Source organism: Gymnodraco acuticeps, unplaced genomic scaffold, assembly GCF_902827175.1.
Source record: "Gymnodraco acuticeps unplaced genomic scaffold, fGymAcu1.1, whole genome shotgun sequence".
NCBI lineage: Eukaryota > Metazoa > Chordata > Actinopteri > Perciformes > Bathydraconidae > Gymnodraco > Gymnodraco acuticeps.
In genome coordinates this window covers 15,001-29,628 of record NW_022992116.1, presented here as the reverse complement: position 1 = coordinate 29,628, position 14,628 = coordinate 15,001, and the positions used below count along the sequence as shown (strand labels likewise).

The window sequence follows — 14,628 nt, the reverse complement described above, 5'->3', positions numbered from 1 at the left end:
TAAGAGAATATATCATTAAACTGTATTTTTGTGTTTTTATCAAAGTTGGACATTTTCTTGGTCTGCACATAAGAAATGTGTGTATGTGTGTGTACGTGTGTGTGTGTGTGTGTGTGTGTGTGTGTGTGTGTGTGTGTGTGTGTGTGTGTGTGTGTGTGTGTGTGTGTGTACACGTGTGTGTGTGTGTGTGTGTGTGTGTGTGTGTGTGTGTGTGTGTGTGTGTGTGTGTGTGTGTGTGTACGTGTGTGTGTGTGTGTGTAAGTGTCTGAATGTTTTATTGCGTTTTAAATGTTGCCTGTGAGGAATATTTGTTTACATATTTGTTTCCAAGGCACTAAATGTTTTCAGTCACGTAAACAGGAAGCATTTCTCGCTGAATCGGTTTTCTTGAGTATTTTCACAGAAATGTGAAAGGTCTTTTTTTATATTACAGATCCCAAGAAGTGTCTTTCTTCAGAAGAACAGTTATGAACAAAACGAAATTGTTCCATTTTCCCTGGAGGAAATTAACTCATCCTAGCACACAGGAAATCAATGTTAGAATATAAAAAATATGAGTTACAAAAATAATAATATCATTCATAATTATAATAATAAATATAAATAAAAAGTATAATAATTTGTTTTTATATACATAGTTTTTTCATATTTCAAATATTTATTAACATTAATATTTTTCAGGAGCATTGTAATAATACTTGAGTTTGTCATATGTATTTCCACTAACAAATATTAAAAGAAAATAATAAGGAGCTGAGAAAGTAGCTGGAAACATATATATTGTGTATTAAATACAATAAGATAAAAATAATTATTAATATAGTTATTCTACTTTTAATTTTTACAATTGTATTTATTTAGAAAAATTACTTTTTTCCGCTAAATTGAGATGATCACAAATGACCTGGTGTAATTCTCATGTTTAGCCCACAGGGGGCGCCAAAGTACTTCATTTCAAACATCAACTGCAATAGAACAGCAGCGCCCCTCCGGTGACTCTCTGTCATTACATCTCTGTGGACCAGGGTTTTATTATAGGAGTTACTGCCGTCTTTGATGTGTGTGTGTGTGTGTGTGTGTGTGTGTGTGTGTGTGTGTGTGTGTGTGTGTGTGTGTGTGTGTGTGTTTCCTGACTTCCAGGTGTTTCCTGACCCCACCCCTCCCATTTTATAGACACACACACACACACACACACACACACACACACACAGTCAGAAACTCGTAATGGAGCACACACAGAAACTCAGGTGATGAACACGTGTTGACCTGAAAGGAACATTTACTTAAGTATAATTATGAGGCGCTGCACGTCACTGTAGTATTTCTCATTCATTTTTCACTGCACTGCATTTATTTGAAAAGTCACTACTTTATATAAAATAAACTCCAGCATTACCAGCTGTTTAAGAAGTTAATGCATCCATAATTATTATACCATAATATATATAATCCTGCAGAATCAGCACTTTGTGAACATTTGACTGGATTAAAATAAAACATTCAAATGCTTAGTTAGGTTCTGCAGTCATTGATTCTGGATGGATTTAATAATGATGATGTTTTCTGTCTGTTCGAAGTAAACCGATTAACTAAAGCTCACTTTCACATGCGGTGATTTACTAGAAAATGACTTCTCAGGCAGGTTCAGGAGCGTCTTTTTTATATGACTTCAAAGTGGATTTACGGTCATTTTTTTGTGATGTTTTAATACAAATTTTGCATTTTGAGAGTTTAAGTCTAACTTAATTACAAAAGGTATCTGTTAATTGTGTGTGTTCAGATGTGACTGAGTTATAGAGGTTTATATGAAGCTGTTTTAATTATGATATTTGTGTATAAAGCCCTTTATTTAATTATATTTTATTCGCATTAAAAGTCTGCCGAATCAACTATCAGGAGCTCATTTTCACAATGTATCGAGTATTTCTACAAGAAAATGTAAATTAATTATTTAAAAACCAAATAAAACTTTAAACTAGCAAAGCTCTCAGGCAGGTTCAGGAGCGTCTTTTTGACTTCTACGTTGTTTTACGGTCATTTATTTGTGATGGATTTAATACAAATGTCACATTTTGAATGTTTAAGTCTGACTTAATTTCAAAAATATATCTGTTAATTGTGTGTGTTCTTTAAAACCAAATACAACTTTAATATAGCGGGGTCTTTTTTAAATGACTTCTAAGTCTCTTGTTTTACAGTCATTTATTCTGGATGCATTTAATAAGGATAATATTTGCTGGTAGTTTAGGGTGACTAAAACTCAAAATATAAGTTTAATGTGTGTGTGTGTGTGTGTGTGTGTGTGTGTGTGTGTGTGTGTGTGTGTGTGTGTGTGTGTGTGTGTGTGTGTGTGTGTGTGTGTGTGTGTGTGTGTGTGTGTGTGTGTGTGTGTGTGTGTGTGTGTGTGTGTGTGTGTGTGTGTGTGTGTGTGTGTGTGTGTGTGTGCGTGTGTTCAGATGAGACTGCGTTATTGAGGTTTATATGAAGCGTTTTTGGACCAGATGAAAGTTTTCCACAGTTTCTAAAGTAAGTTTTCTGAATGTGTGTCAGAGTGAGCCCTCCCTCTGGAGGAGGGGCGGGTCGAGGCTCTCTCGGGGCGGGGATTAAGGCCCCTCTCTCCGGGTCAGCCTCTCTCTGACTCCCCCCCCCCCTTCCTCCGTCACGGGGACGCGCATTCGCACACCGCCGCGCGGCCAGGCCCCGGCCAGCCTCTCTCTCTCTCTTTCCTCTCTTTCTCTAAAGTTTATAACTCTCCGGTAACTCTCCGGTTTACCGTCACTATACCCCCCCTCCCCCCAATCACCCCCTAATAGAAGAACCGGAGCCAACCAGGGACCGGCTCTGGGTCAGAATCACAGCCGGACATAGAGCCTGGTATTCGGCCGGGACTCTCCGCCCCGCCGCGGCCTCTCTCTCTCTCCGGAGTGACGTCATCCCGGGGAAATTTACAAAGAGGACTAAATTAGTGAGTAAAGTTTAGCTTACCGTGTGTGTGTGTGTGTGTGTGTGTGTGTGTGTGTGTGTGTGTGTGTGTGTGTGTGTGTGTGTGTGTGTGTGTGTGTGTGTGTGTGTGTGTGTGGTGTGTGTGTGTGTGGTGTGTGTGTGTGTGTGTGTGTGTGTGTGTGTGTGTGTGAGAGAGTGTGAGAGAGATAAAAAGTGTGTGAGAGAGAAGTGTGTGTGTGTGGGGCTCAGTAGCGCCCCCACCCCAAACTTTCTGACTCTGACCAAGTGTGTGTGTGTGTGTGTGTGTTGTGTGTGTGTGTGTGTGTGTGTGTATGTGTGTGTGTGTGTGTGTGTGTGTGTGTGTGTGTGTGTGTGTGTGTGTGTGTGTGTGTGTGTGTGTGTGTGTGTGTGTGTGTGTGTGTGTGTGTGTGTGTCTGCCGGTACCGAAAGGCCCGGGCCGGTACCAGCTGTTTGTTGTTGTTTGTTTGTTGTGTGTCGGTGAGATGGTTCCTCTTGGTCCGGTAGAGGTGACTCAGCTCCAGTTAATAACATGAATGATTAATGAATGATTTGAATTGACTCTAGGTCTGTGATACCCTGCGGTGTGATAATAAATACATGTCATTTAATTTAGAATAATACACTTTAAAGACCTATGAGAGCATATCATATAATAAACAAGTAAATAAAAGGATAATTTAATTAAAAATAATTAAATGTAATATAATAGAAAGAAAAAAACATGTATTTTCCATTCAAAATATTATGATTTGTCTCTAAATTATTATTATGTTTTATATTTCTTTTCCCAATCAAACGCTTTTATTACAATTAAAAAGTGCAATGCTTTAAAAACATGCTAAATATTATACGTGAAATCACTTTGGATCCTCAGGATGGAGTCCAGTCATGGTTTGCACTTTAAAAACACTATTTATTTAAATGTATTATGCATTTTAATAAACACTACATTTACCCCAAAACGATAAATACAAATAGAACAACATGTATTTGTTCCTTTATGGTCCATATTTAGAGAGTAGGAATGCTACTAATTATAATGATAAATATCTATTTGATAATATAACCTGATACCTGAAAAGAAGGACCTTAGGTGTTAGAATGTAATAATGCATTTTAAATGACAAATAAAATATATTCAGGATTTTGTGTTTTTTCTCAGATTAAGTGAATAATTGAGGAACGTTGCTGTAAACACACTAACCTCTGCACGCCGAGCTAAAGTTAGCCTGCAAGGCTAACCCCCAGTTTCCACCGGGTCCGTCTGCGCCGCGCTGCGGCGTGTTACGGCTGCGCCGCGGCGGTCGTAACGGCCCCTACACACGGCGGCGTGCGTTGCCGCTTCAACGCTTCTGCCCATTCACTTTGAATGGGGTGACGTCACGATTCGCCGAACTGCATTGTGGGAGCAAAGCGTAGCTTCTCTCGCGGTGCTCGCTGCAAAAGTAGAGCAATGTTCTACTTTTGCCGCCTCGACGGAGGCGTCAGCCAATCAAATCCCGCGTATGCAAATCTGACAGTACAAGCGCTAGCCAATCAAACCGTGTGTATGTTGGGAGAGCCAGACCGCAGTTATTTCCCATATGTCAAAAAATGGAGGAGAAAATTATCGTGGCGGTACTATATGACCAGTCCCTCTTTACATACAGGGATACAAACCGGAGGAGCCAGGCATGGGGGGAGGTGGCAGAGACAGTGGGTGAAACTGGTAGGTTTTCGCCTGTTTGGGGAGTTTATATCCAGTGTACTTCGTTTGAATGGACAGCTAGCAAGCATAGACAGTATATTTAGCCAGCATGGATGTAGCATGAATGCTTTGCTTTGTATGTCCGGGGCGGGACATTCATGTGATTGGTTGTTGGTCGCGTTGTTCGTAAAAAATCCCCAAGCTTCAGACACGCCCACCGCCAAGCGGTAACGCACGCCGCCGTGTGTAGGGGCCGTAAGGATCGCGGCCACTCTAGTCAATGGGTGCTATTCCACCACACGCGCCGTGTTACGGCTCAGAAGCGGCGCAGCGCTTCTCTAAAATTAGGATGAATCCTATTTTTGCCGCGGCGCAGCCGTAACTTCAGGTCGGGCAGGCTGCCCCCCCTCGCAGGAAGTGGAAAGGTGAGCATCCGGGCCAGGCCCATCCCCCACATATACTCATTTAGCAGACCCCCCTCCTTCATCACAACACCTCCACTACGATACGCACAATGGACGACGAGGTTTTCATCATGGAAGTGGAAAAACACACTATTTGATATGATGTAACCAATGCTTACTACAAGGACAACATCACCCCCACCCTGATCCACCTCCACTGGCTCCCAGTCAAGCACCGTATCACCTATAAACTTCTTCTTCTGACTTACAAATCCCTCCATGCCCTCGCCCCCCAATACCTGTCTGACCTTCTCCGCTACCACACTCCATCCCGGAAGCTAAGATCATCTGGACAGGATCTCCTCTCCACCCCTCGCACCAGGTTGCGGACTTTTGGTGACAGAGCCTTCAGTGTGGCATCCCCCACCCTCTGGAACTCTCTCCCCCCCGAAATCCGCAGCGCCCCAACCCTGGACATTTTCAAAAAAGGCCTCAAAACTCACCTTTTTACCAAGGCTTTCGCCACTGTATCTACACTGAACAAAAATATAAACGCAACACTTTTGTTTTTGCTCCCATTGTTCATGAGATGAACTCAAAGATCTAAAACATTTTCTATAAACACAAAATAACCATTTCTCTCAAATATTGTTCACAAATCTGAAAACATCTGTGATAGTGAGCACTTCTCCTTTGCTGAGATAATCCATCCCACCTCACAGGTGTGGCATATCAAGATGCTGATTAGACAGCATGATTATTGCACAGGTGTGCCTTAGGCTGGCCACAATAAAAGGCCACTCTGAAACGTGCAGTTTTGCTTTATTTGGGGGTCTGGGGGGGTCCGAAAACCAGTCAGTATCTGGTGTGAGGGGTAGGATTAGGGTTAGGGGTAGGGTTAGGGTAATGTTGTGAATTGAGTGGCCTGTGTTCGTCATCCATAACATACGCCTGCCCATACCATAACCCCACCATCACCATGGGCCACTCAATTCACAACATTACCCTAACCCTACCCCTCACATCAGATACTGACTGGTTTTCGGACCCCCCCAATAAAGCAAAACTGCACGTTTCAGAGTGGCCTTTTATTGTGGCCAGCCTAAGGCACACCTGTGCAATAATCATGCTGTCTAATCAGCATCTTGATATGCCACACCTGTGAGGTGGGATGGATTATCTCGGCAAAGGAGAAGTGCTCACTCTCACACATTCTTTCAGATTTGTGAACAATATTTGAGAGAAATGGTTATTTTGTGTTGATAGAAAATGTTTTAGATCTTTGAGTTCATCTCATGAAGAATGGGAGCAAAAACAAAAGTGTTGCATTTATATTTTTGTTCAGTGTAGTTAGTTTAATAGGTTTATTTTTCCGCTACTTCCCCCCCCCCACCCCCTTAACCTGTCTGCCTTTTTTCCCCTACTCCCCCCCCCCCCCTACCCGACTTGTAAAGCGACCTTGGGTTTCCTGAAAGGCGCTATAAAAATATTATATATTATTATTATTATTATTATTACCGTAGTCTTTCAAGTAGGAGAATAACTGCCAGCGTTCTCCTCCGGTTTACAGGCACTGTAAATGATATATATAGAATAATTATGATGATGAATGCATTTGTTTACCACTAAAATACAGCAACACATCTTTGATTCATGTAGTTTATAACGGGACTATTACAATTATTATTAACTGTGTCTGTAGTCTACAACACAACAAAATAGGACATTTATAACAATAAACACAATTTAAACAGACACAGAAATAAAACATTTAACTACGTAGCCTACTTTCTTGTAGAAGTACAAATGTCCAGGATGCCCGACTCAATAACAAAACTGCGAGCCTGCACGCACGACGCTACGCTTCTGAAACGCTTCTGGGACGCGTCCGGTGGGTTATGGCGCGAGAGGAGGTCGGACCAAAACCGCGGCGCAGACGGACCCGGTGGAAACTGGGGGTAAAGGCATCCCAGCTGTGTGTGTGTGTGTGTGTGTGTGTGTGTGTGTGTGTGTGTGTGTGTGTGTGTGTGTGTGTGTGTGTGTGTGTGTGTGTGTGTGTGTGTGTGTGTGTGTGTGTGTGTGTGTGTGTGTGTGTGTGTGTGTGTGTGTGTGTGTGTGTGTGTGTGTGTGTGAGTAAACTGATATCATGAGTTGGAGGATCTCCTTCAGATTAGCTCATTACTGATTCCGTCACTTCGCTCATCGACCAATCACAGCGCGCCGTCTTTCATCACCGTGATGATGTCATCAAAGAGGCGGGGCTAGAGACAGGCGTACAGGAACGTAAACACACTATTTACATTTATTTTAAAATATGTTTCTACTTATTTTTAACCTTTCATTTAATTTGTATGTATTTGTTTGTTATTATTACATTTTTACTTGTTTTTTATATTAAGATATTTATATTTTTAAATGTAATTGACTTTATTTTATTTTGTATATATTATAATATATACAGTCTGAATGTATTCTAATGATTTAATTATAATATATCCATCTCTCTTGATTTTTTATATTTCATGAACTATGAGGCGATTGAACCGACGCACATAAAAACAGGGTCGTTGGAAAAATGTCACTTCATCAAATCCAGACTTCACACACTTTAGTCTTCACACACTTTAGTCTTCACACACTTTAGTCCTCACACACTTTAGTCCTCACACACTTTAGTCCTCACACACTTTAGTCTTCACACACTTTAGTCCTCACACACTTTAGTCCTCACACACTTTAGTCCTCACACACTTTAGTCTTCACACACTTTAGTCCTCACACACTTTAGTCCTCACACACTTTAGTCCTCACACACTTTAGTCTTCACACACTTTAGTCTTCACACACTTTAGTCTTCACACACACACTTTAGTCTTCACACACACTTTAGTCTTCACACACACTTTAGTCTTCACACACTTTAGTCTTCACACACACTTTAGTCTTCACACACTTTAGTCTTCACACACTTTAGTCCTCACACACTTTAGTCTTCACACACTTTAGTCTTCACACACACTTTAGTCTTCACACACACTTTAGTCTTCACACACACTTTAGTCTTCACACACACTTTAGTCTTCACACACTTTAGTCTTCACACACTTTAGTCTTCACACACTTTAGTCTTCACACACACTTTAGTCTTCACACACTTTAGTCTTCACACACTTTAGTCTTCACACACTTTAGTCCTCACACACACACTTTAGTCTTCACACACACTTTAGTCTTCACACACTTTAGTCTTCACACACTTTAGTCTTCACACACTTTAGTCTTCACACACTTTAGTCCTCACACACACTTTAGTCTTCACACACTTTAGTCTTCACACACTTTAGTCTTCACACACAACTTAGTCTTCACACACTTTAGTCCTCACACACACTTTAGTCTTCACACACACACTTTAGTCTTCACACACTTTAGTCTTCACACACACTTTAGTCTTCACACACTTTAGTCTTCACACACTTTAGTCTTCACACACTTTAGTCTTCACACACACTTTAGTCTTCACACACTTTAGTCTTCACACACTTTAGTCTTCACACACTTTAGTCCTCACACACACACTTTAGTCTTCACACACACTTTAGTCTTCACACACTTTAGTCTTCACACACTTTAGTCTTCACACACTTTAGTCTTCACACACACACTGTAGTCTTCACACACTTTAGTCTTCACACACTTTAGTCTTCACACACTTTAGTCCTCACACACACTTTAGTCTTCACACACACACTTTAGTCTTCACACACTTTAGTCTTCACACACACACTTTAGTCTTCACACACAACTTAGTCTTCACACACAACTTAGTCTTCACACACAACTTAGTCTTCACACACAACTTAGTCTTCACACACAACTTAGTCTTCACACACAACTTAGTCTTCACACACACACTTTATGCCCCGGCCACACGAGGACGAAAACGTCTAAACGCATAGGATTAACGCAAACGCAATCGCAAACAAGCTTCCGTCCACACGCAATAGTCATCCGGATAGTGTCTGCCCACACGAGACCGCTCCGTTTAGCTCCAACCGCTGGAGAAGCTGCAGTACATGCAGGAGCCTGTACGTGGCGCTGTAACTTCCTCCACAGAAGCAGAAGAAGCATGGTTGTCATGGTTGCCCTTCTGTTTATTCTCCGCGGTGGGGGCGAGGGAACCGGGCAGAGTTTTTCGCCAGTCAACGTGTATTCAAGTTTAAATCTTCCGACAAAATTATAAAAGTGCCGGTCAAAGGTCTTCTTTGTTATTGAGCTTTAAAACAAATGAATAACGACTCTATATAATATAATAATAAAATACACGGAGCCTCTCTTTTTCCTCCCTCTCTTCGGACAGCGTCAGTGTCTGTTTCATGCAGCAGCTGATCCAGTAACGAGTGACCCGGCCGACAGTAAAAATAAACATATTTATAACTAGTTTAGGTTTGAGAGGTGTCTCCGTCCTGTCAGATTAGACTTCACTCGCGTTTATGTCCATATCGAGAGAAAGATAAATAATCTGAATTCAGTGTGCAGTTTACTTTGACGCGGGGGTGAGCAGCAGAGGTGGGGAGAGGCGGGGCTATTGCGCAATCATTATCAGAAAATGATCGCTGAAGCTGCAGTACATATCCACAAAAGCAGCGAGTAAGATCCCTCCGGATGTGTAAGTCTGCTGTAGATGTTGCACAAAGAACAGTAGCATGGTCAGTAGCGTCCGGAGCACGATAGCAACTCTGCGATCCGCCATTGTTGTTGTTGTTGGTGGCGAAACACATCAGCAATGGCGCGGGGTACGCGGAGGTGAGCAGCAGAGGTGGGGAGAGGCGGGGCTATTGCTATTGCGCAATCACTATCAGAACATGTTCGTACACACGGAGCCGTTTGACCCCCCAGAGCGTTGCGTATGCCGTTCTATCCACCTTGGGACCCGTTGTCGTTTCCTCAGTCGTTTAGTGCCGTATGCGGTCGTCCTCGTGTGGCCGAATGGTCTATATGACACTAAACAGTAACGCAAACGGCCGTTTTCGTCCTCGTGTGGCCGGGGCATTAGTCTTCACACACACTTTAGTCTTCACACACTTTAGTCTTCACACACTTTAGTCCTCATACACTTTAGTCTTCACACACTTTAGTCCTCATACACTTTAGTCTTCACACACTTTAGTCCTCACACACACACTTCAGTCTTCACACACACCTTCCCTCAGTGTGCCCTGACTTATCGGCTCACATCACACACAGATATAATGTAATACTTAGTGTTTGTGATGCCAACATTTCCCACTGCAAGTGAAGGCAGCACGTTGTCATTGTGAAGGAGAGACGAGTGTGAAATGTTTCCTACAAACCAGGCTGAGGGCTATCTTTAGCTGTGTGTGTGAGGGTGTGTGTGTGTGTGTGTGTGTGTGTGTGTGTGTGTGTGTGTGTGTGTGTGTGTGTGTGTGTGTGTGTGTGTGTGTGTGTGTGTGTGTGTGTGTGTGTGTGTGTGTGTGTGTGTGTGTGTGTGTGTGTGTGTGTGTGTGTGTGTGTGTGTGTGTGTGTGTGTGTGTGTGTGTGTGTGTGAAGGCCATTCATTATCACATTCCTCCGGAGAGCCACATGGAGCTCAGTCTGTCTGTGATCAGATCAGAGGATCAATGACCTGCAGAGGGACCAGATATCATCGTTAATCACAGAAAACATATCATTACAGGTTTAAATTCAATCTTAAAATAATCCACTCTCAGATCTGTGTGAACGCACGAGTCGGCTGCAAAAAGAAGCTTATTTAAGGTGATTCGGCAGACTTTAACTTTAACGTCTAAATTGCATCAGACATCCCAGAATAAGATGCAGAACCTGCCTGAGAACATGCACACTTTAAAGCTTGATTCAGTTAAAAGAAATCCACTCATAGATGTGTGTGCAGGGTGCAGGGTGCAGGGTGCAGGGCGCAGGGTGCAGGGCGCAGGGTGCAGGGTGCAGGTTGCAGGGTGCAGGGTGCAGGGCAAAACAGAAGCTAATTCAAGATCATTCGGCATGCTCTAGTGCAGGGCCGCCCCTGATCTACCTACAGCCCCGCCCCTGATCTGCCTACAGGGCCGCCCCTGATCTGCCTACAGGGCCGCCCCTGATCTACCTACAGGACTGCCCCTGATCTACCTACAGGGCCGCCCCTGATCTACCTACAGGGCCGCCCCCTGATCTGCCTACAGGGCCGCCCCTGATCTACCTACAGGGCTGCCCCCTGATCTACCTACAGGGCCGCCCCCTGATCTGCCTACAGGGCTGCCCCTGATCTACCTACAGGGCCGCCCCCTGATCTGCCTACAGGGCCGCCCCTGATCTGCCTACAGGGCCGCCCCTGATCTACCTACAGGACTGCCCCTGATCTACCTACAGGGCCGCCCTGATCTACCTACAGGGCCGCCCTGATCTACCTACAGGGCCGCCCCGGATCTACCTACAGGGCCGCCTTGATCTACCTACAGGGCCGCCCTGATCTACCTACAGGGCCGCCCCTGATCTACCTACAGGGCCGCCCCTGATCTACCTACAGGGCCGCCCCTGATCTACCTACAGGGCCGCCCTGATCTACCTACAGGACTGCCCCTGATCTACCTACAGGGCCGCCCCTGATCTACCTACAGGGCCGCCCCCTGATCTGCCTACAGGGCCGCCCCTGATCTACCTACAGGGCTGCCCCCTGATCTACCTACAGGGCCGCCCCCTGATCTGCCTACAGGGCCGCCCCCTGATCTGCCTACAGGGCCGCCCCTGATCTGCCTACAGGGCCGCCCCTGATCTACCTACAGGACTGCCCCTGATCTACCTACAGGACTGCCCCGGATCTACCTACAGGGCCGCCTTGATCTACCTACAGGGCCGCCCTGATCTACCTACAGGGCCGCCCCTGATCTACCTACAGGGCCGCCCCTGATCTGCCTACAGGGCCGCCCCTGATCTACCTACAGGGCCGCCCTGATCTACCTACAGGGCCGCCCCTGATCTACCTACAGGGCCGCCCCTGATCTACCTACAGGGCCGCCCCTGATCTACCTACAGGGCCGCCCCTGATCTACCTACAGGGCCGCCCCTGATCTACCTACAGGGCCGCCCCTGATCTACCTACAGGGCCGCCCCTGATCTACCTACAGGGCCGCCCCTGATCTACCTACAGGGCCGCCCTGATCTACCTACAGGGCCGCCCCTGATCTACCTACAGGGCCGCCCCTGATCTACCTACAGGGCCGCCCCTGATCTACCTACAGGGCCGCCCTGATCTACCTACAGGACTGCCCCTGATCTACCTACAGGGCCGCCCCTGATCTACCTACAGGACTGCCCCTGATCTACCTACAGGGCCGCCCCTGATCTACCTACAGGGCCGCCTTGATCTACCTACAGGGCCGCCCTGATCTACCTACAGGGCCGCCCCTGATCTACCTACAGGGCCGCCCCCTGATCTACGTGGCGGAGGAACTTTGGTGCGCTTACACCAATTGCGCCGCATAAGCGTATTATTTATATATATATATACTGAGTATACCTTGTGTTGGTGTACCTTGCATAACTGCATGAACCCGTATGGCACGATACAACTCAGTACACTTTTGGTCATTACCTCAATTTGATACCCTTTCTTTAGTAGAATTGTATAAATTGGAAGGCTAGGTAATCAGCTTTTTTAAATGCCATGCGGTCTACCCGTACTACCTTTGCCTTCGACGTATTGGGCACCCCTGCTCATGGTGTTAAATACTGTTTTTTGCAGCCAATGTTAAATCACATTTCTTCTTGTAATAATAATCCACTAAAATGCATGAATACGCTGCAAAAATAAGATTAATGTAAACAATTCGACATGCTTCTAAACTGCATCAGAAGTCCCAGAAAAAGAGCTGCAGAACCTTCCTGAGAAAACACATGATTTCAAGTTGAATTGAGTGTAAAAAGAACCCACTTAAAGATGTGTGCAAATGAATGCGCTGGAAAAAGAAGCTGATTATGCACTTTTATTGTGTACATCTGGTCGTTGTTGCAGCCGGAGTTGGTATAAAACCTCTCAGAGTCATAGAGGGTGCATGAACAGGCTGCAGGAAGGGTCTCATGTGAACTACTTCAACACGCTTCATGCGGTGCGATGCGCTAGCCTTTGGAGCTACAGCTGGTTTAAAGTCACATTTCTCTTCAGTCAGAACCATTTCAAACCTTCACAGAGACATTATTTCAGGTCCATGAATCGGATCAGAAACCCAATGGCAGGAGGGTTTACGGCTGCAGACCCTTATAGTGTGTGTAAATGCAGAAAGGAGTGTATTGTCGGTGCTCTCAGCCCTCCCTTCCTCTGATTCGTTCCAACTACTGCCTCCAAACTCTGCTGCAGAAACTCTCCTCTCTACTCTCTCATCCACTCTGGACTCGCTCTGTCCTCTGACATCTCGGCAGGCTCGTCAGTCCCCTCCGGCTCCCTGGCTAAATGATGCACTGCGTGCTAATAGAACCGTCCTTAGGGCAGCAGAGCGGAAATGGTGGAAATCCAAACACCGTGACGACCTCCTAACCTATCAAGCTCTCCTCTCCTCTTTCTCTGCTTCGATCTCTCAGGCAAAAAGCACTTTCTTTCAAGATAAGATCCAATCTTCCTAATCCAATCCTAAAAAACTATTTCCCATCTTCTCCACCCTCTTGGACCCTCCAAAAGCTCCTCCCCCCTCCTCACTTCTGTCAAGCGACTTTGTTACCCACTTTGAAAAAAAGGTTAATGATATTCGCTCTTCTTTTTCTGACTCACCTTTACTCACCGCTGGGTCACCAGACCTTCCTTCCACCAACACACTTACCTCCTTTTCCCCTCTCTCTCCAAGTGAGGTTCTTACCCTCATTACCTCTGCCCGCCCTACCACCTGTCCTCTGGACCCTATCCCTTCAAACCTCCTTCAGACTATCGCTCCTGATATTCTACCGTTTCTCACCCATTTCATCAACACTTCTCTAACTTCTGGTCACTTTCCAAACAGTCTCAAGGAGGCAAGAGTAAACCCTCTCCTAAAGAAACCCACTCTCAACCCGTCTGATGTTATAAACTACAGGCCTGTCTCTCTCCTCCCGTTCCTGTCTAAATCACTTGAACGCGCTGTCTTTAAACAACTCTCCTGTTATCTCAATCAGAACAACCTTCTGGATCCGCACCAGTCTGGTTTCAAGGCAGGTCACTCCACAGAAACTGCTCTCATTGCTGTCACGGAGGAACTTCACACTGCCAAAACTGCATCCCTCTCCTCTGTCATCATCCTGTTGGACCTGTCTGCTGCATTCGACACGGTGAATCATCAGATCCTCCTTCGCACTCTCCAAAAACTTGGAGTTTCTGGCTCTGCACTTTCCCTCCTCACCTCATACCTGAAAGACCGTACCTACAGGGTGACTTGGAGAGGGTCTGAGTCCGACCCTTGTCAATTAACTACGGGGGTCCCTCAGGGCTCTGTTCTTGGTCCCCTCCTCTTCTCCTTGTACACAAACTCGCTCGGATCAGTCATTAGCCCGCATGGTTTTTCTTACCACTGCTACGCTGACGACACCCAATTA

At 45.1% G+C, this 14,628-nt stretch overlaps 1 protein-coding gene across 1 annotated transcript in view; it reads left to right on the top strand.

Annotated features, from left to right (window-relative positions):
* Positions 1-2,657: 2,657 nt before the first annotated feature.
* The window catches only part of LOC117537784 (kinesin-like protein KIF1C), a gene marked incomplete at its 3' end in the record, with an annotated part of 26,863 nt that continues 14,892 nt past the window's right edge, over positions 2,658-14,628 (top strand). The window contains 1 exon segment of the mRNA XM_034203131.1: positions 2,658-2,965.